Raw genomic sequence first — 22,132 nt, 5'->3', positions numbered from 1 at the left:
CACCCCCCTGCCTTGTCCCTGCTGCGTGGAAATGCATGTTAGGAAGCTCAGTTACAGGCTGACAAGTTTAGCAAATGAATGAACACATTTCCTGTCCACAGGGTAGAATTTCACTTGGAAATAGTCCCTGGCCTCGGCCAGGGCATCAGGTCCATGTCCCATTTCAGGACACTTCAAGGGAGCAGAAGGAACAGCTGTTGAGCAGATGAAATGCTACTTGCTGTCAGCACCTTTCCTCAGCGAGCTAACCCGTTCCCTGCCGGGTCACTGCTCTGGGACGCTGTCAGGCATGATCCTGCAGACTTCCACTAGCTGGATTTTCACCCTTTTATCAGCAGCAAATACCAAAAGCGTGGACTCCTTTAGGACTTCTGGCTTCACCTCCCATGAAGAGTAACCACAGACAGGGTGAGTGTGCTGGAGTGGGAGGGAGCGTGGGGGCCTGGGGTGGGGGGTGGGGGAACCTGAGAGGTACACAGGCCCCCTGAGAGATGACCCTGGGCAGGAAGCCTGCAGGCAGGGGCTAAGCAGGAGCTGGGAGGCGAGGGAGGAGCCACAGTCTCCTCTGGGGAGTTTCCACAAGGGGAAGGGCTCACAGGCTCAGGTGTCAAAGCCAACAGAAGCAGGGCCGGAGAAGTCAGGTCTCCTGGCTGGGGGCCTGCAGGCTCTCCTGAGCTCTGCTGTCCTCACCTGCCAAGTCTGGCTGCTTCTCTGGGCCTTCTGGGAATGCTAAGCCTCTCTCTTTGCCACCTCGGGTTTCCTTTATGTGAAGCAGGGAGCAAAAAGATCCACAAGAACTAGCTGCCGCAAGACTCTCGAATCTTTTTCAGCTCTAGCTGGCCTCAGTTTCTCCACGACGTTCAAGTGCGTGGAGAGAGAGCGGGGTCAATGAAAGGCAGCATTTAAATTCCTCCCGACTGGAGCGCAGGAGAATGCACAAAGCCATGCTCCCATCAGCCGTGACCTTAGCCAGCAAGGTAACTTGCCTGGAGCGTGACCTGCTGGCCCTTCGCTCCCCCCGTGCCTCCCCGAGTCTGTGCTGGTCCTTCCATTTCCAGCACCAAACGCAGCCCTACGTCACTGCTCACCCTGGTGATTTCTGCTGGGGAAGCTGCTGCATGACTGGGGCTCAGATGCCCCCAGGGATGCTCGGGCTGCTGTAAACAATACTGCAATTTGCCTGTAAACTGCCAAAGTGGCAGCTTCCCTGACACCCAGCATCACACCTCTCACTGCAGCAGCAATAGTGAAAAGAACACAGCCTCCTAGACAACCCCTCACGGGCCCCGCTTGCCACGCCTGGATTAGGCCGCTTCCTTAATGGCGGTGCCAGCATCTGCCCTGTCTGGTGGGGGCCTGGCCCAGCCACACACAAATCCTGCCGGAGGAGTCTGCATTAGCGGAAGATTCTGGCTGGTCTGACAATTCAGGGCACAAGCCCACGCTCCATGAAAACAGAGAGGAGTCCGGGACTCCAGTAGGGTGGTGTGGAGCGGAGGCAGTATTATCGTCTCCAGAAATGGGGAGGGGCTGGGGGCATCATAGTGCAGCCTAAGACTTACGCCTGCCATGGACTAGACTCCCATCCGCCAGGCTGTCTGTTTATGTAGTGTGACTTTGAACAAGGTTCTTAGCATCTCTGAAATCTCTTTTCCTCACTGTAAAGCAGGAATAGTAAACCCTACCTCACAAACTGGTGAAGATTAAAGATAATGTGTCCACTCCATTATGGATTTTCAATAAATGTTAATTTACCTTTCCGTCCCTCCCAACCCAGTGTGGTGATTCTAAGTGGGGTAACGATAGTGAATCAATAGTCTTCCCTCCAATCAGAAGCCTTTTACCTGCTCTATGTCTTTAAACAACCATTAGGAGTCAGCTCACCGACCATCTGCTTGTGCTTGATTGCTGAGTGTTCTATTTTTTGTAGGTGGCTTTTGAGCCTCTGCTTGAACACCTCTAGGGACAGTGATCTCATTAGCTCCCAAGATAGCCCATTATTTTTAGAGAGAGCTGTCTGTTTGAAAGTTCTTTCGATGGTGCCACAATCACTTACCTGTAATTTTCACCTGTTGGTGTCACTCCCTCCTCTGGAACCACCCGGTCTGATTCAATTCTGATCCCTCCCCTGCTGGGCACGGAGGGTATCCCATAGAGAGCACAGACATTGCCCATGAGAAGTCTCGGGTCAAGATGAGACAGAGGCAAGGCTGGGAACTTGCTGCCTAGCTGTGTGCAATTTTCGTGTCTGCAGAGTATGGAGCTGGGGCTCTCTCAGTGGGGTTCAGCTCCCAGTAAGGTTTCCCCATCACAAGGCTCCCTCAGAATCTAGAGGATAGGCAGGTTGGTCCACTTGTACTGAGCTCCCGAGGGTGGCGTGGGGGATACCGGGAACCCTAGTGACCTCTCATGGTGCTGAACTTCCTGCCTGGGGGGTTGAGTGCCCCGGGGGCCGTGGGCACAGGATGGTTTGTCCTGCAGCAGCAGCCTGGCAGGTCCTGCCTCCTCTGTGGTGATCGGGGTCCCTGTGCCCCTGACAGTGTGGCCAGCCAGCAGCGCTCAGAGTTCTTTTATGAAAGTGGAATTTATTTTGCGATGCGATCAGGCCTGTGCTCCATGTGTGCTAGCCAAGTGCTTGGCACCTGGGGCCACTCTGCCATGGGCAGCTGCTTCTCTGATCTCCCTATAAAGGAATGTGCTTGAGTAGGGAGGCCTGGGGTTGGGCAGGGTGGTGTCTGAGCCCCGGGAGCCTGGGTTATCTCAAGTATCGAGGCGGGGCCGCGGGAGGGCGGTGGGAAGAGAGCTCGCTGCAACTGGGAATGCCATCCAGGGCTGAGACAGCCAGTCCTGCAAGAAGGCACAAGGAGGTTGGCAGGGTCCAGGCTAAGACACAGCATCCATGCGCTATGCCGTTTACAGCCAACCCATCCTGAGCGCGGAAGGCAGTGTGGCCGGCTTGAAGGCCCTGAGAATAGCTGGCGTTGGTGACCCTGGAGTGTGGCCAGCTCCAAGGCGGAACCCCTGTGAGCGTCAGGAGGCTGTCCCAGCTCAGAGGTGGGCCCAGCTGTTGCTCGGGTTCCCAGACCTCTGCACCTCCCCTAGTATTTCACCAACCCCCACCCCCGGTGGCTGGCAGGCAGCCCCATGGAAACAGTCTGTTTGATGAGACGTTACCCCTGGAAGCAGCCTCTGCTGTGGAGCCTTCGCCAGCCTCTCTGTGTAGGGGGCAGGCACCCTCACGGCCTAGAAATGTCAGTTCTCTTCTACTGGGGTTCCCTCTGCCCGCCCCCTCTTCTATCTTGGGGAATTTGTGTGTCTGGGTGTGCGAGACGTCTCTTCCTTCTCTCCGAGATGGGAGTCACTCTGAGCCCCAGGCCTCCGTCTCAGGGCCTTTTGCCCAGAAGTCCCTAAGGAGCCCCCTTGTTCTCGCTCTCTGAGTGGAACAGTGGCGTGTTTGGAGGAATCAAAACTGCTCTTGTCACAAATATATGCCCTTAGGCCCACCAGACGCAGGTGCTGAGATGCCCCAACTTCCAGTCATGTTGTTGTTAAGGACGCTTTTTTTTTCCTCCAGAAAGACCCTGTCAAAATGCAAATGTTGCTGCTACCCGGAGAGGGTAACACATGAACTTATTACCATCCATTATCGCCTGAGTGCCGTTTATCAGCTTCCCAGCTGAGAACAGGGCGCCCGGGAGAAAGAAGGGTGCCGAGCAGGTAAGGCTTCATACTGGGAAGGGCAGGGAAGGGGTGAGAGAGGAGCCCTGGGCGGGATGGGGGCCAGGTGAGTGGGGAGCAGCCAGGGGACAGCAAGAAGCAGGGAGGCCTGTGGCCCGTCCAGGTGCCTCCAGTGGCTGCTCCCTGGAGCTCCGGTGTCCCCTGCGTCACCTAATTCTCGGAGGTGGATAAAGACAGTCCCTTCCAGATTATAAATGGCAATAAAATAAAGCTCTGTGGGTGAGTCGGAAATTATCACGTCGCATTTTGCCACATGTTCTTTTCTTTCTTAACCCTTTGCTTCTTAAACGAATATAGATTATCTCTATTCCCTGGAGACACCGGAGGACAAGAGAGGAAGAAGAGACACAAACTGCAAGGCAGGGAAAGGCAGGCGGAGATTAAAGCCCTGCTTCGGTAAGCCTCAAAGAGCACGGCCCACGCGTAGAGTGGCTAAGAGAGGGCTTGCTGCCTTAGGCGATGTTCCTAGCAATTCCCCTTGGGGAAGGCAGCCGAAGTCTTCCTTCTTCCTGGCTCAGACAGTCACACCAAATAGGTCCTTTGTGTTTGTTTATTCTGCAAAGAAAGGCAATGATGGTGCTTCACAGCAGTGACATCCTTCCAAAGAAAGCAAGCCCTGTACCCACAGGCTTGCTACAGGGCAGGGTGTGGAGGTGGAAAGGGGGTGCTTTCCACCCCAGGGCAGACAGGGGCGGCTTGCCCGTGAGAGTGAGAAGAGCTGGGGGGATCTGGGGACAGTTCAAAGGCAGGAAGGAGGAGGGTGGCGGAGAGGAGTTACAGCGAGAGACCCGGTCATGGTGCCCGGGGGACTGGAGGCTGGTGACTGGCAGAGGGCTTGGCCAGGGCTCCCAGTGTGTTCTGGTGTATATTTGAGGGCGCGAGAGCTCAGTGACACCCTTCTTTATCTCTGGCCAACTCTCAGTGAAGACACACACACACACACACACACACACAGGAGATAGTGTGAGTGGACTGCATTCGTGTTGATTAATCCTGTATGGGGCTGAATCCTATGTCTCAGTTGATGTGTCATAAGAAGGAGGCAGTAGGCGTGGTCCACAGGATGGCCACAGACCGAACAAATGCAGAGGGGACCAGGTGAGCATTAGTCATGTGCGAACTCGATGAAATCTTGGGTGACCTTTGACTTCCGCACACTGAGTTTAAAATTCTGCTTTCAGGTCCAAGGAGACCCCTGCACACAAAATGAAGCAGGATAATATTGGGGGATATCGGCTCATATATTTTTCCAGGCACTTCTTTTATCCTCCCCCCTTCCCCCTTGTGGGAGGTGGCAAACTTGGCGTGGAGGGAGTAGTGATAATTCTGAAGGCAAGATTAGTTTTCTGTGTTTCAAAAGCCCAGCCCTCAGAGCAGGGCAGAGAACCCAGGACTAAATCAGGAGATTTGGAGCAATCTGTGGTCAGAGCCAGTGCATCCGCACCCCAGCACTCTGCCGGGCTGGAGAAGGAGAGAGAGCTCCTGGTGAGAGCCCCGGGAAGGACCCGCTCCCCTCCCTGGGCACCCTCCAGGCTTAGTCCAGAGGTGGGCGTGGGTAACAGCAGAACCTCCAGATCAGTGTGGGGATTCCAAGGTTAGAGTCCTCGTGTCTCTTCCCAGTGAGGGGAATGTAGCAATTTCCAGAGTTCTGGGGTGCGTTGCCGGGTGTGGGAGCAGAAGACCCTTCTGTGGCATGTCCAGTCATATGGGGAGGGTCCCCACAAAGCAGAATGCATGGCCTGCTGCTCACAGCTGTTGGCAAGTGGCTCAGAAAAGCTCAGGAACATGGAATCGTTTGTGGCTGAGACAAGGAGGATCCAGCAATGACCCATGTGGCCTGAGGGCTGTAGTCCAGTCGGGACAAGGAGTGTGGGTGGAGGCCAAGCACTGAGAATAGAATTGCCGCCTGCCCTCACCCCATGCCAGGGCCTGTAGAGGCAGCCCCTCCCCAGATGAGAGGCAGGCTCCAGTAAAGTGAAAAAGGAGAACCTGGAATTAATGATGTGAATTTCCTGCCTGGTTCCTGAGGTTTGCTTCAAAGCAGCCTGCTTTTTCCTCTCCCACAGAAACCTGCCATTTCAACCCCAGAGTCACACTATCTCTGCAAAAAGGATGAAACTGATACAGGCCAGATGCTGAGATTCTCTTAAGGACACAGCGAGAGCCTGACCGCCCCCAGCCGGGCTGCAGGGGGAGTGACTCAGCGGCAGAATGGCCAAACAAAAACAACGCCGGGGGCGGTCAGAGCAGAGAGAAAAACTGTCAGTGAGTGATCCCAGAGTGACCCACAACAGACGCCTCGAGGTCCAGGGCTAAAGTCCACCCGGGTGGCCCCGCCTGGCAGGCAGCTGGTCCCACCCACGGGTGGTGGGTGAGGGGGCAGGGGGAAATCCCAGCTTCCCTGAGTTGTCTGCCCTGGAAATTCACAGCGGGGGTCCCTGCCTTGGCTGGTGGTCCACCCATGCTCAGCCTCTCCTCCTGAGTCTCAGAGCTCCAAGGAGATAGGGTTCCCAGCCTAGTACTTAATCTGCTTCTTGTCTTGCTGAGTTCTTTCTGTACTTTTCTGTGATGAGCAAGCGGGTGCCATTTATCCAGCAAGAACTGATCAGTTTACAGTCTTAAACTCCTTTTCTTGGCTTCTCTTGCTTTCCTTCGTCTGCCTTTGGGTTTCTGAGGTTCACTGCCTCAGCTCAAGGCTGAAGGGAGATACTTCCATAAGACGCCTGCTTCTTGGGGTGACTAACGGGACTCAGAGTGCCAAGCGATGGAATGTTTTAGCACCTGTACCCCAGCTATGCCTTGCACCAGACTAGAAGGGATATGGCCATGGCACCCTCCTCTCCAGAGCTCCCACCCCCAGAGGTCAAACATTAATCACCTCCTGGAAGCCTGTTGCAGGGTTTGTAATGGAAATGACTCTGTTGTCATGGTAACCCTGGCTGGCCTGGCCGGGGGTCTGCTCAAGGCCTGCCTGGCTCTTCTGGGTTTCAGGTTTATTTTACAAGCTGAGTGCCCCAGCCCGGTAGGTCTTAAGGGGCTCCTTGTGATGAGGGGAAGGCTGTCAGTGACCTAGGCCTAAATTTGTCCTTAGTCAACAATGTGATTCTAAATCTGGTTCACCCAGTCCAGGAAGATGAAACCTTTCACTACACCTCTGTCACCCTGAGCATTGATTGGATATGTCCATAAACTGGCAGAATTGGGTGTTTGAAAAATCCTGGACTTTGGAGCAGATGTGCCTGACTCTGCCAGTTAACAGCTGTGTGTCTTTGGGCAAGTTACTAAAACTTTCTGATCTTCAGATCCTCCTACGTCTCTAGTCAGGGATAATAATACCTAGTTCACAGTGCAATCCTTAGACTTCAGTAAGATAATTACAGAATGTGAGAGTGACAAGCTTTTTCAATACAGGGCCAGACAGTAAATATCTCAGGTTTTACAGGCCACACGATCTTTGTTGCAACTATTCAATTCTCTCCTTCGAGCACAAAAGCAACCAGTGTCAACAGTTAAGTAAAGGGTGTGTCTGTGTTCCAACAAAACTTCAGAGTCCATCCGCCCCCAGGTGACCCGTGGTTGGGTAGTCTGGAAGGAGCACGTGTTCAGGGCAGGAGGTGTGTCTGAATGAGTGATTCACATCATGGTCGTGCAGAGAAGGGACTCCGGTGAAGGCCAGTCCTGTGGTGACCCAGCTGAGGGCAGGACGAGGAATTCAGGCTGCCGCGGGCTCTGCAGGGCCCCGCGTGTCTCTGGGGACGTGTGTGAGCACCAAGTGACCTATGTGCTGACCTGAGGTTTATTACTGCTCTTAACCTAGGCCTTCCTCAAAGAGGTTTGCTGAGAAAGAGGGAAGGATTCGGGGTACCTAAGCTATTCACAGCACTCTGATTTACACATGCTCCAGGCAGTGGGGTTTTCCTGGCCCCTCTAAGAGTGAAGGGGATTTGAAGCTGTTTTCAATTTCAATTCACAGGTTCCAAACAACCAGAAAGATGCTCATCAGCCTTGTTGAGGGGGGAACAGGCCACCTCCTTGTGAGACAGGAGGCTGGGTCCTCAGGGCCAGGAGGCTGTGGGCTGTGTGTATCTCTCTTTCCAGGGCGCTGCCTCACTGCTGTGGAGCAGAACCCACTTTCAGAGCTCAGGCAATGATTTTCCAGGCTGGAGGCTGATGGGTCAGGCTGCTGGTGTCAGGGCATCATGAGGGAGATAGAGCTTGGTCTGGTCTAGATGAGTGGCCATGTGACCAGAAGGGAGGTTTTTCCCATCCCAGCCTCAGTTTACCTCTCTGTAAAATTGGTTCCTCCCCTGTACCCTGCCCGTCTCTGTGAGGCCCAGGAGGTGTGGGGGGCGGGCGAACTGCCAGGGCTGTGGGCACAGGCGGTGCACGACTCCCCGAGAGTTCTATTTCTGTGTTTTGTGTTGATGACTCGGTGTTTTCTCCCGACAAGAGCCTAGCAGCTGTTCCTCCCTGCTCACCCCTGTGGCATTCCCGCGCAAGGGAGTGTTTCTAGACTCGCTGACAGCTTTTGGAGCCGCGGGACGCTTTCTTCAGCTCCTGACACCAAAGCCTTATACGTGTTGGGCACTTCCCAGTTTACAAAGCAACTTCAGACACCGGATGGGGCTGATTTCACCTCCATAACGACCCTTCGAGGTTGGCTGGTGGGCAGCCCAGGTCCCAGTTAGGAATGAGGAATCCCAGGTAGATGGATGGGTTCACCTCGTGCCTGGTCCATCCGTACCACCAGCGGGGTCAGAGCTGGGACGGGGCTGGCTTACGCCGCCCCCGTCCAGGGCCACCGCATCCACGTAACCTCTGCCTCTTCAAAACTTCTCGGGAAAACTGCTCCCTGTAGAGACAAACACACATGACTATTCTGCCTTACATCTAGCTGTTCACTATAACAAAAATATTAAGGAATACTTTGGGGGCTCCCCTGGTGTCTCAGTTGGTAAAGAATCCATCTGCAATACAGGAGACCTGGGTTCGATCCCGGGGTCGGGAAGTTCCCCTGGAGGAGGTAATGGCAGTCCATTCCAGTATTCTTGCCCGGAGAACTCATGGACGGAGGAGCCTGGTGGGCTACAGTCCACAGGGTGGCAAAGAGTCAGACACAACTTTGGGAGGAGTTAAAAGAGAAAAAAAAAGATGAAGCTGGTTTCTATGCTGGGAAGCTGCTTTCTTTCCCCAGAACTGAGCTCCTGTCAGCATCACTGGCTCAAAATAAATTCTGTTTTCAAATGTGACTCTTTCCCCCAAGCCTTCCACAAATGCAAGCCAGACAGGTTTGAGGAAGAGCGTGAGCTATTTTTACCACAGTCTGGGGTTCTCCCTATTCATTGCTGGAGGGGGAGAAAAAAAAAAAAAAGACAGTTGAAAATCCTGAAGAATGTTCATGAATTTGCCCCCAGCTGTCTCCCTGTGTCCACACCCAACAGCCTCCTGGCCATTCCACCGGGGGCCCTGAGGTCAACACTGCTTTCCTCTTTGAGAGTCTTGCTTAGCCCTCCAACTCTGAATGCAAGTAGCCATGACAAGCTGACCACCCAGGCCCTCGCTACTCCAGGGCCCTCTAGGTCTGTGAAAACCTGGGCACCTCCTGTATCCAGGGTGGCAGGAAGGGAGCGCTGGGCCCACAGTCATAACTTCTAAAGGGGCCCGTCCTCTGAACCTCCACCCTTGGATCTTCTCCAGGTCCTGCTTGAGTGGTGGCCAAGATTGTGAGCCCCTGTGATAAAAAATAAAAACGATCGCAGAAAAGAAAAGCCATAAGGCTGAGCCAAGCCTCCTGACAGCAAAAGGCCCTCTGAAGGAAGCGAGAACCAACACAGAGAAAATCTTTGCAAGCAGTCATCTTTCCCCACTTCCTGCCCCCTCCTCTCTCCCCTTCCTCTCCACCCCATCTTCCCCTCATTTTTGTTTTCTCCGGCTTTTCCCTTGAAGACCCACCTTCATGGCAGAGCAGAGCACCTGTGGCGTAGACACTTAAATGTGTTCTCATCTAGAACCAATGAGGTTTGTGCCGTATTTTAACCCTAGGTAGAATTTTGTTAGAATGAACAGTGAATTCCAAGAAACTGTCTAAATAATTTTGTTATGGTGGGAGTTTTTCTAGCAAATGTTGCTAGGAAATCAGAAAAAAAATATGACTGAATATGTTTGAGGTCACGGAGTGTTTTAATTGTAAGGGTATTTTAATATTATAGGAATACCCGAGATACGGTGTTGGCATTTACTCTGACCCTCAAAGCTTCACTTGCCATCCCCACCAGACTCCTTTCAAATTCCCTGAGATGCCTCCGTTCAGCAGCTGGCCAGGTGTTGCTCACAGCTGTACCATCTGCTGGAAATAATTATCCACTCAGGATTCTCTGAGGACTTCCTGTATGATTAGCACCTGGCTGGGTGCTGGGAAGACACTCCAAAATATGACAATATTCCTGCCCTCGTGGTGTTTACAGTCTGGATGAGGGAGAGGCATCAGTACACAGACAGCCAGGTTGAATAGGACAGGGCCATGCCGAGGGTGAGTGCTACACTGTGTGGACTGCAGATGACACCCTGTCTGTCTGCCACGTGAACCCATTCTTCCAGACACAGGCGAGGACTGAGCCTGTCCTCCCTTCCATCCCTACCCTCCCAATGCCTCACACTCCTTTGCACACGGTATACAAATCCCACTATGGATCATATCACATTGCGTTGTGTGTTGGTTATTTTCATCTCTATCTCTATAAAGTGTTTTGAGCTCAAAGGCTCCATCTTGCAAAGTATCTAGTAAGTACTGGGCACACAGTCAGGTTTTAAGAAATTTTAAAGATGTTTATTGGATGCATAATGTGAGCTAAGGACTGGTGCGAGGCAACTGTTGGCTGGCTGCCCCTCCGTGTGGGATTCTGTAACAGGGCTACACTCACTTCCTTCTGCTGCCAAGGTACACCAGGAAAGGATGTGCTGAAGAGGGCTGGATATGAGAGCCCAGCACACGTAACTCATGGGGAAGGAAATTAGAATCCTGAGGGTCACTTCTCTGCACACAATTTTGGGATCAGGAAGTCTAGTTTAGACAAGTTGGAGGTGGAAACCGGCCTCTCTGGATCCCTCTCTTGGCTGCATCTTTGGGAGGATTGATGTCTGCATTTTAATTCTCTCCAATATGTCTTTAACCCCCACCCGCCAGGCACCCTTCTCACGAGACAAGAGCCATGATGAGGGTCGGAGGAGGAGAGACAGCTGTCTTTGAGGGTCCTGTCCTTTGCTCAGTGAGGAATGATCTATTAGAGGCTGACAAATCAATAAAGGCAATTTAAGCCCCTTTCTTGGAGTCTGTGTGACTTACAGGAAGGCCATGGTGTAGCGCCTGGGCGGTGCCATGGGCCCCTTGCTCCTTCCCCTCTCTGCAATTATAGCAAATTTGCCTAATGCACTAAAAGCCAATGAATCATGTCGACTGGTGATGGGATGGGGAAGGCGAGAGGGAAGACGTCGGATGCTGGCAGATGCCCTGCTAACCTTGGTTTTAATTAGGTTTGAGTGAATAACAAACAAAACAATCCTTCATTTGCGACAACCAACCATAGTGAAAAAGAGGTCCCTAGCTGGTTGTTGCAAATGAGCGATATCCTGGGTCTTGTGAGAAGCCAATATGACTTCTTCCCTCTGGAACACATCTCTCGAAAAGGTTGGGGCTCTGCTCAAAGATTGGTGTTTTTAGACCCGTATTCTCCAAGCTGGGACCCAGGTTAACACCTTGTAAGTATTCTACTTGTTCCTTGCAGTGAGATGGGAATCCTCTGGTGACCGGGTTCATTAGCATTAAGCTCAAAAAAGAAGTCACAGCATTCCTCTTTCATGCTAAGGATAGAATTTTAGTAGTCTTAAAATTTAATAGAAAACTCTATAAAATAACTGGACTATATTGATCAAAACTGCCGAAGTCAAGAAAGATGAAGGAAGGCTTCAAGGCTGTAAAGAGATATCACGACAACTAAATGTAACCTGCGATCCAGGATTTTCTTCACCCATTTAGAGCACCATTAGAATAAAGAAAAAATTTGAAAAAAGTCTGTAAATTAGCCAATAGTATTGTTACAATGCTAATTTCCTAATTTTGATTATTATTGTGCTATGTTACGATAAGAAAATTGTCCTTAAGTTTAGAAAATACACACTGACGGGATGAAGGGGCATCATATCTGCAACTTAAATGGTTCAGAAAAAAAAAAATCTATCCAAAGCAAGTGTGGTAAAACATCACTATGTGTGGAATCCAGATGAATAGTAGATGGGAATTCTTTGTAGCAATTCTGCATCTGTTCTGTAAGTGTGAAATCATGACAGAGTATTAATAAAAAGCTTTAAAAAATCCAACTGGTAAAGAGGTTGCTAACTATAGCCAGTGGAAACAAATGTCTTAGTCCTTTTCTCTCCTCTTCCCAAGTCATCCTCTCCATCCAATTCATGGTCAAGTTTGGGGTTTAAATCTCTGAATACACAGGGACTTGTGGGTGATTTCTGTAGGTAAAGAGGTTTCTGGCATGATGAGGTAACATGAAGAAATTTGGTCAAGGGACCAATGAAAAATGAAGGGTCGGGTGATCACCAAGTTCTTATCCAGCTCCCACATTCTGTAAACTTCTGATTCCATGAAGTTGGGAGAAAAAGGAATGATAATAGTTTGAGGCCTTTAAAACAACTTGAAACAACACTCCTGCTTTCTTGTGCTGCTGATATTCCCCAGGACCCCATGGCAGAAGAGGTGACCATTCTATCTACTGCTGTGTGGAGGGCTTCCCTTGTTCTGGAAGACAGGGGGACGATATGCCCCCACTATCTCAGACAGCCCACCCCAGTTTCTTCTCTCAGGATAATCCCAGCTCAAATTTGCTGGCCTAATGCACTTCCTCAGGGTTCCCAGGACCAAGACTATGAGAATGCATTCTGTTAAGATGCAAAGGATTTGTACTCAGTGTATCTCTATAAATATACAGATGCACACATACATTTTCCAATGCCAGTCTCCAAAATTATAACTCTGGAATAATTTTTTTAAATGGCCTCCATTATAAAGTATCTTTTAAAAATATTTATTGAGCAATAGTCATCAGTTCTGAGTTTCTTCGGACTTAAAGAAACCATCTGTCAAGAATGGCTGTGGTGTCTTTTGCAGGTGCTGAATAAGGTGGCTCGTGGCACTTCTGGGAATAACCCCAGGGATGTTTAGCCCCAAGTCATCAACCAGGAACTGATTCTTCTATTTACAGATAGGAAGTAAGAAGTAGATTTTTGGTTTTGAAAGGAGAACTGGCCATAGTGGATGATAAATGCTCTAGTGTACCTCTTTTGTTTTTGACTATGTAGCTGATAACAATGGCAGATAGTGTTAGTTGACATGCCAAATAACCATTCTTCTCTTCTTCTCTATTATCAGAATCTTGGTTTTGCTTGCAAGTAAAAATACTAACCTTCCCACACTGTCCTAAAGCTAGGAGTGCTCATAGAATCTAGTTTAGGCAGGTGGATTATAAGAAAACTCAGCCATACTAGCCTTTTCCCTGTCTTTAAACCCAGGAAGTAAGTGTCTGTGATGCCTGGAGACCTGGATGGACAGGATAACAGCCATTCTTGGAGCCATAAGGATTGGGAACCACAAGTGGTGTTGGTGCAGTTGGGTCTAGAAGGAACTTGAGCTCTTGGCTCCTTCTTGGGCTGGACATCTAATTATATAGGAAAAATGTACCCCTTGTGCTGGGGTTTTTACTCCATGCCCCTGAATGCAACCTCAACAGAGACACCCACCCTCTCCCTCCTCCTTGTGATTTTCCGTGGCTGTGACTCCACACCCAGGGCCACTTATCTGCTCATCAGAGAGTCTGCTTCTCTGCTCTCCAGGGTCTGATTCAGGGATCAGAACACAGCTTAAGCAGAACAATTGGGATAAATCAGGACTTTTGTACCAAAATGATAATTTTTTTTTTTTAATCTGTGGATTTGGAGTTACAATGGTACAAAGTCTAGAATTGCAGCGACCATGTGGTTGAGGTGAGAAGAGAACCTGCTAAGTAAGGAAGCTAACACTTAGGGACACAATTCCCAGCTGAGAGAGGAAGGGTCTGGGTTCCTATGACATCTTGAGACCCTATGTCAAGCTGTGCCTAAAGCTGATCCTAACCTTAGACTTCCTCATCATACGAGCCAAGAAAATTCCTTCTTCCTTAAGCTAGTTAGGTTTTCCTCAAGTCAGGTAGTACTGCAGAAGTCCTAATTGATTCAGACCTCACTGAGGGTGAGAGCCAGCTGGGGAAAGTCTTGGCAGCAGCTCCTGGGGACTTGGAAAGGGCCTCCTGGCTGATGACCTGGGATGTGCTTTGTAGGAACAACAAGCTTAGTGTAAGGAGAGTTTGTGTCAACAACAAGCTTAGTGTAAGAGAGTTTGAGAGTTTGTGTTAGTGTGATTCTTCATCCCAATTGGACACACATTTTGATCTTCAGGCCCAGTGAGAAGGGTTCTGTCAGCTCTGAAAATGAGACCCATCTTGGAGAAAAAGTGGGGTCTATTTTGTTTGCCTTGGGGGAGGGTAACACAGGCTAATGGAATGTCCTGTGGTGAGTTATCTTCTCATCTTTCAGGAAACACAATCACCGGGGACAACACTCACTTTCATAAAATTGTCTCTGACACCATCTTAATGCCACAAATTACTGTCAACCAGAGCTGTAAGGAGTTATTTTTAAACTAAATTTACTTGGCAGGCCATAGGGCAGGCTTTCAGAGTATAGTTCATAGATGGTCCTAGAACTGTCCAAGTGAGACGCCTGGCCCCTTGTGTGCAGTTTTAACCCAGAGGAGATAAGAAGGGCCCAGCCTGGAGCCATGGAGGGAACGGAAGGCCTCAGGGGACACAGGAAAGGCCCATACCCTGTCCTGCGGACTTAGAACCTTCAGGGACAAGCCTGCGTGAGAGAGATGACGTGTTTGCTGGAGGAAAGCTGAGACCCACAGACCACGTTGAGGTAAGGCAGGGGGCCCCTCACATACTGCAGCGTGTCCCTTCTCTTTTTAAACCCTCGCCTTGACAAAAAAATCTACCTCAGAGGTTAGCATCATCACTCTTCTGAGACACCATGCCTTCCACTCATTGTCTCCCAGGTCAGCGCCGAGCCCCAGGATCCACATGTCCCCGAAATGCTGTGACTTGTACCATTGGCCTTTCAGAAGAGCAGAAATGGCTGCTAAGGAGGAGAAACTGGGCCCTCCTTCCTGTCCCTCCAGCAGAGCTTCTTGATTCAGGCAGAGACCACCCACCCTCTCCAGGGCCTGAATAGGAAGAGCCAGGCTTCCAGAATGATCCACATGGGCTTCCTCCTCCCAACCTAGGTAGTTACTGAGACAGGCTGAGACCTCAGGCCCTTTGCTGCGATGCTCTCGCTTGGACATACCTCTCCTCAAGCAACAAAATGCCAAGAAACTATATGGGGCTAAAAATAATGGCATGCATGGGCAACTGGGACAAATTCTGGACAAAAGATACAAGGAGACCAAAAAAAACCCAACTGCCATTTCTGAAGAGCCTGGAGCAAAAACAGGGTGCTGGGAGCAAAAGCAGAGTACTGAGCACGCCCCCTACACTCAGTACCACCAGTGAAAGTGAAGTCGCTCAGTCGTGTCCGACTCTTTGCGGCCCCATGGACTGTAGCCCACCAGGCTCCTCCGTCCATGGGATTCTCCAGGCAAGAGTACTGGAGTGGGTAGCCATTTCCTACTCCAGGGGATCTTTCCAACCCAGGGATCAAACCTGAGTCTCCTGCATTGCAGGCAGATTCTTTATCTTCTGAACCACCAGGGAAGCCACCAGAGAGGTGGGGAAACCACCTCAGCCACCTCTCCAACCCTACCCCTGGACATGTACTTACCCTGACCCCATATAAGGAACAAGCGTGCTTCCCTCTGTGAGCAAGGGAACCTGTTTGTTCTCTGTCCCCACTTGCTGCAGCAAGGGCCCCAGTGAAGCCTTGCCTGAACTCTAGTCAATTCTGTTGACTGCAGAAGGCCAAGAACCCTGGTTGGTATCAGATACTACATACAACTGAGGATGAGAGCTCCTATAGAGCTGCAGTACCCTCGCCCCAAACACCTTAGGGATGTGCTGTGGGGCTGCCAACCAGAGCCTCATCCTCCCAGCGGTTCTGTAAGGTGAGCGTGGTGGTCCCACTTCATGAATCAGGAGTTGGGGCTCAGAGGAAGTGAGACATTTACCCAGGCCATGCGGCCTGTACCACAGCTGGTCTCTGACTCTGAGGTCAGTGTTCCCAGGGTTTTGGACCCCTCCCTCCCTGTCAGCCTGAATTTCCCCAGGAACCCTGGGGCCAGAATGCAGTCAGGACTTTGGGGGCAGGTGGCAGTGTGGGTGAGCTGACATTCACTCTCTGGAGTCTCTTGGCACCCGATAGCTATGAAGGCGCCTGGGGGGCAAGCGAGACTGTGCTCCCCTCCCCCACTTCTCCACCTCCCTTCACTTCAACAAGGGAAAAAAAAAAAAAAAGAGCTTTAGCGCCTTTATCTCTGACCCAGGTCAGAGCTGGAGAAGAACACGAGTGAAACAGTCCTTGTGGCTCTGAAAACCCCTGGCTGCTTTCCTGAGGTTGAGTCATGTCTCTGCTTCAGGAAGGTGTCATTAATTTGGTGCAAGAAATGAACACATGCAAGTAACAGTGTGGCAGAGAGCTCCCCAAAGGAGTGAGAACTTTCTGGGTTGTATCCACAAGCGTGGGCTGAAAGCAAAGATTGCAGAATTACAGAAAGCGCTGATGGGCCTGGAGCTTGAAAACATTCCTTTGGAGCAATTAAGAGGCAGCTTAGTGCCTCACCGGGCTGTATGTTCTTTGAAGATGCCTGGAGTTGGATCAAGAAGATGTTTTTTCCTTCAAATATGGTTTTATAATAAGTGTGTGTGTGGGTGGGTGAGACCAAGTTGGTCTCAGCCCCTGGGGCAGGTGCCCCAGGGATGTAGATGTAAGTAAGCGGGTGGCAGGAAGAAATGAAATAAAAATTGTCTTTGCAGTTTCTGTCCTGGAGACAGCAGGACACTGTAGGATGTGACATGACGGCCTGGAGACGGTGATGCCTTTGCTCTCCCACCTGGGGGTAAAAGGAGCATCTCCCAGAGAGGCTTCAGATCCTAATGTACAATTTAGCTGGGGGGGTGGGGGGTGGAAGGGGGTGTGTCCAGGGTGTGTCTGCTTCTGAGGGGTGACCCAGGGAAGTCTTTGTGTATAACATTTCTGGGACTTGTGCCTAAGTGTACACAGGAAGCCTGGCTGCAGCCAATCAGATCAGGATCTTGTGCTGGAGCCAGAGACGATTGGCCTAGAGACGTTGGCAGGGGGCGGGGTGGGGGTGTGCAGGCAGACACTGGGTCTTGTTTTTAATTTGTCTCTATTGTTTTTAATTTATCTTTGAAATTTGAAAAATAACACCTGCATATATTTAAGATGTACAATGTGATGTTTAATGTACGTATACATTGTGAAATGATCACCCCAGTCAACCTAAGGAACATATCAATCATCTCACAGTTACCATTCTGTGTGTGTGTGTGTGATGAGAACACTTAAGTTTTACTCTCTTGGCAAATTTCAAGTATACAATAGAGTACTGTTAACTCTGGTCACATTGCTATATGGTAGATCTCCAGACCACATTCGTCCTACTCGACTGAAACTCTGTACTCCGACATCTGCTCATTTCCTCCCCGCTGCCTGCCCCTGGTAACTACCACTCTACTCTCTGTATGAATTTTACTCTTTTAGGTTCCACATACAAGTAAGATCATGTAGTATTTGTCTTTTTGGGTCTGGCTTACTTCACTTAGCATAGTATCCTCCAAGTTGACTCATGTAGATGCAATTGGGGGTATTTTGTTCTTTTTGAAAGTTGAATTCCATACACATAGGGCAATTTTTTAATCCATTCATTCATCAATGTATACCTAGCTTGTGTGGTTGTGTCCCTATCTAGGCTATTGTAAATAATTCTGCAAGGGACATGGTAGTGAAAATCCTGATTTCATTTCCTTTGGTACCTATCCAGTAGTGGTATGGCTGGATTATGTATGGAACATTGAAAGATGACAAACCAACCCAGTAGGAACCTCTTTTTTTGCTGTATGTGTTTTAGGAGCATAGAGAATGGACTCTCACCCCAGCTCAGGTTGTGTTCTGGAGGACCCTGACTGAAGACAACTCTAGATTTCCTGAGACCACTGCACATCCCAGCATGGATGCCTTGGGCCGTTGGGGGACTGTGACGCTGAAGCAGTGTCTGCTGGTGTCCCAGGGTCCTGGCAAGCAGGCTTTGAACTAAGCCCCATGTCGGAAGGGAGCAGACTCAGGAGGAGGATAGGCCCACCCCATCAGAAATAGAGGGGAAATGACTTGTCTCTTCTGCATTAGACTCTAGTCTACTGACCCAAGGCTCCCACAGGCCACTTTTTTCTCTTGTATCCCCCAACATCCTTCTCTAATGAGTTCCCTTGCCTCCCCGTTTTCTAAATTTGTACAATCCAGCAGCTGGAGAGATTTTAATGTCTCCTAAGGGAGCCACCTCCAATCATTTTTTTCCCTTGGCTGGCTCTGGAAGTCTCTGGAGCCCCAGGTCCCTGGGCAAACCTTCCAGATGCCTACCAGCAGACTTCCAGCAGAAACCCACCTGTGGTGCTGTTGGGCTGAGCAGATTTGTCAGCGTGCAAATTTTCGGCGGTGTGGGCCTCACTGAGCGGTCCCGTAGACCCTGCTGACCCCAGGTCCATCCTTCTGAGCAGGACCTGCAGGGCAGGGCCAGGGTTGCATGCTGGAGCTGGAGAGACACCCATGGTCAGTGCTCAGCTCCAGCTCCCCACCTCCTACCCCCATCCCAGGGCTTTGAGGGGGGCGTGCATGCTTCCTTCCCCTCCCTCAGCAGGCAGAGCTGGCTACTTTCCAAGGAGTCTCAGCCCTGGAATCCAGACTCTTCTCCTCCTCTTACTCTCCTGCGCCTCAGAGGACTTTGATCAAAGTGAGAGGAGAGGTTAGCAGGTTTCATGGAAGTGCAGTGGTACAGAAAGGCTGGGAGACGTGGTCAGCTATCTGTCAGCAGTTTAAACGTAGAAGGTTTCCAGAAATGACTGAGCTGGGGAATTGACCCCCAATTTTCTGGCCTTTTACCAGTTAGAGGAGGACTATGAAGAATGGAGCTGCAGCCTCTAGTTCAGAGCACACCCTCCAGGTGAATCGGCTCCACTGTTCCAGGGCCTACAATGCAGACAGTCTTCCTCCCAACATCAAGGATCCTGCGAGGGTTTGCACTTACCTGTCAAGCATGAGACATGCTCAGAGGTTTGTCAGACCCTGTGTCTGAGCCAGTGGCTTATCACCCTTCCCCTGTCCATGAGCAGAGGGTAGCATGTGCTGTCTGGGCAAATATGAGATAAAAAAGGATGCTGGGGAAAGACCTGGGAATCCTTAAGTGGTGAAGAGCATGGGTTGAAAGCCAGCAGATCTGATCCAATCTTGTCATCTGATGATCTTGGGCAAGTTACTAAACCATGTTGAGTCCCAGCTCCCTTGTTTGTTGGTAAGTTCATCTACCCTTAGGACTTCTGTTGTGCAAAATAAGTGAGTTCGTCCATGTGAAATGCTTAGCAATTTGCTTGCCCCCAAACTAGACGTCCAAAAATGTAGCTAGTATTAATTAGTTTTTAAAAGGACCTTGAATTTTAGGAGACTTCAAATGCCCAGGAATTTCATTACCAAGTGTCCACTTACATACTCGAAACATAGGACAATGTGACTCCCCCATTCTCTGAAAGGGACACAGGAAAATGACACCTTTTTGCAACTGGAGGCGCCCAGTTCCACTCTCATCCCACATCCATACTAGAATATCTGCCAGAATCCACTGCCCATATATCAGGAGGCCTTGGGGCTAGAAGAAAACTTTAGTATTATCCCCCATATCCTCACAGCTCAGTTGGTAAAGAATCTGCCTACAATACAGGAGACCCCAGTTCAATTCCTGGGTTGGGAAGATCCTCTGGAGAAAGGATAGGCTACCCACTCAAGTATTCTTGGGCTTCCCTTGTGACTCAGCTGGTCAAGAATCCACTTGCAATGTGGGAGACCTGGGTTCGATCCCTGGGTTAGGATGATCCCCTGGAGAAGGGAAAGGCTACCCATTCCAGTATTCTGGCCTGGAGAATTCCATGAACTATACAGTCCATGGGGTCGCAAATAGTCAGACACAACTGAACAAATTTCATTTTCACTTTCACATCCTCCCAAATAGCTCTTAACCACTTCTACACCATCTTCTCTACTGTCTCTCCTAGTGAATGCAGGTATTCCTAAGAGATATTGCAGTCTTGGTTCCAAACTATTGCAATAAAACAATTATCTCAGTAAAGCAAATTATACAATTTTTGGTTCCCCAGTGCATGTGAAAGTTATGATTATGCTACACTGTAGTCTGTTAAGTATGCAATAACATTATGTCTAAAAAAATGTACATGCTTGAATTTAAAAATACTTTATTGCCAAAAATATGCTAACCATCATCTGACATTTCAGTGAGTTGTAGTAGTAATATCAAATATCAGTGGTCACAGATCATCATAAAAAAATCCTTGTTATTAAAAAGTCTTAAATATTGGGAGAACTACCAAAACATAACACAAAGATGGGAAGGGAGCAAATGCTTTTGGAAAATGACATTAATATGCTTGCTTGACTCAGGGTTGTCATAAGTGTTCAATCTGTCAGGAACACAATATCTGAAAAACAAAATAAAGCAAGGTATGTATATATTTAAAATTCTTAATGTTGTAATATCCATCCATCCATTCATCCATCCAATGAATAGTATTGATAGTTGATTACCTGCTAAGAACAGGACACATACAACTCTGATACTTGTGAGTCTAGTGAGTAGAGGTAAACACTTAATACATCATAACACTGATATTTAATTACAATTACCGTTAGTGTTATTGTATACCCAATTTAACTGGGAATGCACACAGTCTAGATAAAACCAGCTCATATTCCTAAACCATTTTCTGCTTTCCTAGGATTCCTCGTGGTGGGGTGGGGGTGGCTATCTTAGGTTCTCATGGTCAGCTTGTGAGCCAAGTACCTGCTTCCTCAGTTCAGGGACCACCTAATTCTCTTTTGTGTGCCCTTGTTGTTTTACACTGAATCACCTGGATATAAAACTCATCCTCATCTTCAATTTCCAAGAAAACTCTACTAATACTACCATAATTTGTTAATGAATATATAATATACACAGATGTAAATTCTGACATGAAAGACATAAAATATGAAAAGGGCAGTGTATAAAAGGAAAAATTTTATGTGCTTTCAAAGTTAAATTACTATCAGGTTAAAGTAGACAGTTATAAATACAAGATGTTTTAGACAAGCCTCAGAGTATCCACAAAGCAAAAGCCTATAGTAGATATGCAAAAGAGAAAGAAAAATGAGTCAAACTGTACCACTATAGAAAATCATCAAATCACAAAAGAAGACAGAAAGTGGGAAAGAAACTTCTTTACAAGAAATCTTACCAGAAAATAATTAACAAAATATCAATAGTAAGTCTATACCCATCAATAATTACTTTAAATGTCAATGGATCAAATTCTCTAAACAAAAGACATAGAGTGACTGAATGGATTAAAAAACAGACCCAATTGTATACAAGAGACTTCAGCTTTAAGATCATACGCAGATTGAAAGTTAAGGGACAGAAAATGATATCCCATGCAAATAGAAGCTAAAAGAAAGCAGATATAGCTATATTCATATGTACAAGAGACTTTAAATAAAAAACTGTAAGAAGAGAAAGAGAAGACTGTTATATAATGATAAGGGAGTCAATTCACTAAAATGATATAACATTTACAAATATTTATGTACCCAACACAAGAACATTTAAATATATAAAGCAAATAGTAACAGATATGAAGGGATACATAGATAGTAATACAGTAATAGCAAGAGACTTTAACATCCTACTTTCAAAAATAGATCATCCGGACAGAAAATCAATAAGGAAATATTGAACTTAAACTTTATGTTAAACTAGATGGACCTAACAGATAAACACAGAACATTTCATCCAACAGCAGCAAAACACAAACACAAAACATGGAACGTTCTCCAGGGTAGATGATATGGTAGGCCGTAAAACAAGTCTTAGTAAATTTAAAAAGACAAACCACATCAAGTACCTTTTAAACCAGAAATCAACTACAGGTAGAAAACTGGAAAATTCACAAATAAGTGAAGGTTAAATAACATTTTCCTGAACAAACAATGTCAAAGAATAAATCAAAAGATAAGTAAATAAATGTCT

General features: G+C 48.6%; 1 long non-coding RNA gene across 3 annotated transcripts; it reads left to right on the top strand.

Moving 5' to 3' along the window:
* Positions 1-243: 243 nt before the first annotated feature.
* LOC122450601 lies at positions 244-12,089 on the top strand. Of its 3 annotated transcripts, XR_006272141.1 has the most exons (5): positions 2,857-3,054; positions 3,575-3,717; positions 4,036-4,134; positions 5,805-6,003; positions 10,922-12,089. It is a non-coding gene; the product is annotated as an uncharacterized LOC122450601 (long non-coding RNA). The 3 variants fall into 3 exon arrangements; XR_006272139.1 differs by lacking the exons at positions 2,857-3,054; positions 5,805-6,003 and adding an exon at positions 244-408; XR_006272140.1 differs by lacking the exon at positions 5,805-6,003.
* Positions 12,090-22,132: the final 10,043 nt, after the last annotated feature.

The sequence above is a fragment of the Cervus canadensis genome, chromosome 11 (assembly GCF_019320065.1).
Source record: "Cervus canadensis isolate Bull #8, Minnesota chromosome 11, ASM1932006v1, whole genome shotgun sequence".
Classification (NCBI taxonomy): domain Eukaryota; kingdom Metazoa; phylum Chordata; class Mammalia; order Artiodactyla; family Cervidae; genus Cervus; species Cervus canadensis.
The sequence above is the reverse complement of the archived record's forward strand: the minus strand, read 5'-3'. Positions and strand labels throughout refer to the sequence as shown.